Source organism: Mytilus galloprovincialis, chromosome 2 (genome assembly GCF_965363235.1).
Source record: "Mytilus galloprovincialis chromosome 2, xbMytGall1.hap1.1, whole genome shotgun sequence".
Classification (NCBI taxonomy): Eukaryota; Metazoa; Mollusca; class Bivalvia; order Mytilida; family Mytilidae; genus Mytilus; species Mytilus galloprovincialis.
The window spans coordinates 5663224-5668899 of NC_134839.1; the positions used below are offsets into that span (position 1 = coordinate 5663224).

Here is a 5676-nt window from a genome sequence, read left to right on the forward strand (position 1 = left end):
GTTCCCTAAAATATACACAGAATTCTATTAAGAATTGTACTTTAGATCATAGTATTTGTCTACAACTACTGAAAATTGGATGACAACGCTTAATATATGCCAAAAAGAGATAAACAATGTATAATTGACAAATTAAACTCGTTTATCCTGCAATCGGGTGTTCTACCATACAGATACAGCCCTACAGATATCGCTATGCTGTATCTGTATACTATACAGATATCGTTTTAAAGCTCCGCCCACTGCCGGACTGAGTATTGTATGAACCTGCGTGACCTCAGAATGTGTATTGCAGTCGCATTCCAATGCATTCTGTTTGTTTTCAAACATTTCTTTTGAGCAATAAGAATCACACCAATTTTCTGATAACATAAACACATGAACAGCAGTCTTTTCTACGATGACAACTATCGATTTCAAAACTTGAATGTGTATGATTGTGTAACAAAAACAACCATGCCAATTTCAGCATGCATGCTTAGTGAATGTCGAGTCTGAAGCGTAGGAAAACTCGTACACTCCTGTTTCAAATTGGACAATGTATTGTTATTTGTTTTTACTGTTGAAATTAGTTGTTTTGTTAAAATAGATAATTTTTCACCTTGAGCGATGTGTTATTGATGACCATTCGAGATTCTTTTTTTGCGAACCGGTCTTCTGCTGAATGTGTGATTACTTTATCGTATTACTACACGGGCCTCAAAGGATTTTAAATCGAAAATAAATGCAAAGCATGTGTTTTTGCGTCTTTCAAAACACAAATAATATACAGAATTAATTGCAGGATAAAGACAATAACTAACACTGGACACTTTTAATTTGCAAAACACTCATTTGCAAATCCGCCGCCGCCTCAAACAAGAGCTACAATATCATGTATATAACCAAAATGTGCAGAATTACATGGGATTCAATAATTTCATTGGTTTTATACAGTTACTTTCATATTTATTTTGCAATTTGAATTATAAAAACATGGGATTTTCAATATCCCATGGGACAGGGCAAAATCCCATGGGATTTACCATTATCCCATGGGATTTTGGTTAAATCCCATGGGATTTTTTTTTGTCCCATGGGATTATTGTAGTCCCATGGGATATTTGTTGTCCCATGGGACAAAAAAAATCCCATGGGATTTTTATTATCCCATGGGATTTTTAATATCCCATGGGACAAATTAAAATCCTATGGGATTCTAATTGTAAATATATAGATATAAATAAACAGTAATGTGTATGTTACAATGTTTTCTATTTGGTAGTAAATTATTATAAGATGAATCTTTTTAATTGAATATCTTTTTTTCTTGGGAAATGTTAATTTAGCATATTGTTCTTTAACTGTTCAAAACTAAACTTTTAAACAACAAAGCAGATAATGTAAGTATCAATATATGTTTATTCATGAATTATAGAATACTTTCTTGAAACACAATTATTTGCCATTTGAAATCAATAAAAACTCTATTGTTAGGCTTAACATACTAGTAGCTATTTAAGTAAATCTATTTTTTTCACAATATCCCTCAACACAAAACATTAATAGTTTCTTATCATCCAGCATTGTTTGATGGTATAGTCCACTTTTTGGACATTCAGCACAGAACTTTGACATTATTGTGGTTTCAATATTTTTTTTAATTTAAAAGAACTTCAAATTATTGACTGAGTGATGAAAATAATAACTGATCCAACTTTTGTCTTTGAATTTATTCTGGTCTTGTTTCTATGTTTTCTCCATTTATTCTAGGTGGTGAATTTCAATCCTTCTGAAAAAGAACCAATAAAATCTAAAGTAATGGATTTTACAAAATTGTTTTCATACATGTAGCAATAATATGATTTTCAATAAAAATAGCTATGCGATATGGATTTTACTGATTGTTAAAGGTTGTCCAGTGTCATCAGTTGCTAACGGCCTACATCCTTTGGTCTCTGATGGAGGGTTGTCAAATTAGCAATATACCACATCTTCCTATTCTAATACCATATAACAATCAATTAATTTATTCTTCTTTATAACATTTGGGTATTTTCCCAAGTTATATACATAATATATATATATACTGTAAATTCAGAATTAATGCGAGATTTTTTTTATTGCGAAAAATGCAACGGAGTTGTAAACGCAATAATTTAAACTCGCATTATGAAATATTTTATATGGATTAAACAGGATTTTTCTCAAAATCGTAAAATTTAAAATCTCATTTAAGTCTAAAATGACAGAATCGCAATAATAAATGCACGCAATAATTTATGAATTTACAGTATAAAGATCAATGTTAAAACTTTAGACAACTATAATAACATTCCATTATTCACAAGAATTTGCAATATATTATACAAAATGCAGACAACAGAAACAATATTTCTTTAAGCTTTTGAAGTTCAGACAGATTTCAATTTGTGTTTTATTTCAATGAAAAAATACCTTGAACATATTGGAAATTATAACATTGATACAAAAAAAATATGTATGTTTTATCCTTATTTTTTGTGTTGTTGGCTTGCTGTCTCATTTTAATATACATTTAAACATACATCAATAATCTTTTTCTTTATTAAAAGTAAAAATGGGATATTTTTGATTTTGATATCCCAAAACATTATAGTTCTATCAAACACCAATGTGTTTGATATTAATTTTAAGACATGTATAAATGTTCCAGACCATATCAGTATTCGGATGTTACTTTTACGGTCCAGAACTTACAGTCCCACCATATGTGTACAGTCAGACCATTTAAGTATATTTGTACTGTCTGGTACCAGCTCGACCAAACCTGTGTTTTTATTTTAACTGCAATTAAACTTTTTGTATTAATCTATTAAAGATTTCAGTTATGTTGATCTGTACTGTACATTTGTTTGTAATAAACTTGACCAACTTCTTAAAATTGGGCAAGCGTACAGTCCAAATACTTGTTTGTTCTGGAACATAAACATGATTAACAAGCATTTGGCAGGATGTCATGCTAAAATCCCATTAATATTAGTACTAAATTTTGAGTATATACATGTAAATCCACAAGTTACTTACTGAAATTCATGGTGAACACTCACCAAAAACTTACAATTTAGAGGAAAGACTGGAAAGATGAATGCACTAACACTATCAAAACAGAGCATAAAACTTACCGAAAAACAAGATGTTTTACATTTATCCAGGAGCAGGATAATTGAAAAGTTGTTTTTTTCTTTCTCTGCTGTCCATCATATAACCTTTGATTTCATTCATGCAAAATATGAAAATCTGCAAAGGTAAGACCTAGAACCTCAACTTATCCACATTTTGAATTTTGAACTGCATACTTGTCCTTTTCATCTTGCTGACAACCTAAACATAAAAAAATGATAAAAATATAATTCTAGATTGACTTTGTGTTTTTATTTTTGTTGGTACATGTACAAACAATTTTCCCAACTTTAAAACGAAAACATCATCACCAAAGAGGAGGTCATACTAACCTCCGAAATATTTAAACAAACCGAAATTATTACTTGATTAAGATCTTGTCGTAAATTAATGGCATAGATACTCTTATTTTTGAAAACTTGATGTCTATTGCATACTTATATTCCTTTGTACGAGAGTATGCATAGTAAGATGGACTCCATCATGTCCATGGACTTTAATGTTAGCATGATTAATTTTATAGTCACTGACAGTTTTTCAGCTCTATGTGTACATTTTGAGAGAATCTTGCAATACTGTATATTCTGATATTCAGAACTTATTGTGAGGTTTTTATTAATACAACTGAAAGCTGTATCTCGTTTTCATTTCTGATACATATTTATGAGCTGAAGACCAGTGCCGAATTTTTCTCACTGCATTGAAGACCCATAGGTGACCTTCGGCCGTTGTCTGCTCTTTGATTGAGTTGTTGTCTCTTTGTCAAATTCCCAGTTTCCACTTCCCATTTTATATCATGTATGCTGATTTTTCTTAAATTACAATATTCAATCATGCAATTTTGTCCATTATTGAAAATACGATAAGCAAAAATAAATGCACAAAAAATTTAACATTGTTATATATGTAAAAGACTTTTTTTTAAATTCAAAACAGTTGCCTACACTGTTAATTTCCTTGTTTGATTTCATATTTTTAAAGCCTTTATAGCTAGCTAGATGGTATGCCGGGGCGGATCCAGCCATTTTAAAAAGGGGGTTCCCAACCCAAGACAAAGGGGATGATCCTATATTCATTTGATTTGTTTTATTGTCTCATACAAGAATATATATGGTTTGACGGTGGGGATCAGGGATCCTGAAATTTTTTCACCTAACCACTGGATGACAGGGGATCTCAACCATTTAAAAGTTTCTCAAACATGTGGGGGTGGGGGTGAACCCCATGGACTCTCCCTATATTTCCTTTTATTTGTTTTATTGTTCTATACAAGAATATATAAATATGGTTTAGGGGTGGGGATCTTGACCGTTTACAAGTTTTCAAACTAGAGGGGGTGGGACTTCTCTTTTATTTTATTTCATTATTAATTTTATTGTCCCCGACAAGAATATATATGGTTTAGGGGTGGGGATCTGGATCGTTCACAAGATAATAGCACATTCTCAAATTGAACAGAGTGGTGAAACCCCCAAAGACCTCCTTTTAATTTCATTTGATTTGTTTTATCGTCCCATTCAAGAATATATATGGTTTAGGGATGGGGATCTGGACCGTTTACAAGATAATAGCATATTCTCAAATTGAAAGGGGTGGGGATTACCTCCCATGGACTCACCCTCCCTTCTTTCTTCCCCCCGAAATACCTTTTAATAAGCCCCAATGCACAGATAGTTCACAGTATTTTCCCTTGATTTACACTAAAGAATATACACTATACAGGTGTAATTTTTTTTTAAAAAGATAATAAAACTGAAGACCACCCTGACCACAGTGGTGGATCCAGAATTTTTCATAAGTGGGGCCCACCGACTGCCTAAGAGGGGCCTGCTCCTGCCATGACTCAGTGATTCCATATATAATCAACCAATTCTTTTCCCAAACAGGGGGCCCTGAACTCCTGATCCCCCCTTTTTTTCCTCATTTCAATCACCCTGATATAAATTTAGTTTTATCACTTACAATAGGAATGGTTTGAATTCCCCAATAATTCTTATATACCATTAATATCAACATATTGTGAAAATTTGTTATTTCTAAACGTCTTTAATTATTATTTCGGAAAAAAAAATATTTAGCATATTCATATATTTTCATAATTTTTTCCGAGGAAACCTTTTTTTTTTGCAAAGTTTACTTCTATGTGTTTTTAACCATCACCAGCGACTTATTCTCTGCCATCACCAATTAGTCCTAATTATTAAAGATCAATTGACCAAATTCAAATGATGATTGGTATATCGTATTGAATATGATCATCGGTCATCCGTGACGTATCCCAAATAACGACGCATGCCGATAGATAGATCATAGTTTATTAATTAGCGTCTCGCAATTTAAATTTCATCAAAGGGACTTAATTAAACCAGTTACTATACAAATCTTGGAAAAACGATGTACATGTACTTTTTAATATTTTTTAAAACAAATTACGAAAACGTTTAGTGTAAAAATCACCGAATATAAATGTTTCTTTCTTGCAGGTTTTGGCATTTGTAAATAACATTAACGTTTTGGAATTCTAATGCAAAAGAC

General features: G+C 31.6%; 1 long non-coding RNA gene across 1 annotated transcript; it reads right to left on the minus strand.

Moving 5' to 3' along the window:
* Positions 1-1381: 1381 nt before the first annotated feature.
* LOC143062735 (uncharacterized) lies at positions 1382-5149 on the minus strand. The gene is made up of 2 exons (XR_012974829.1): positions 3144-5149; positions 1382-1771 (listed from the first exon to the last, which is right to left on the minus strand). It is a non-coding gene; the product is annotated as an uncharacterized LOC143062735 (long non-coding RNA).
* Between the last annotated feature and the right edge of the window lie 527 nt (positions 5150-5676).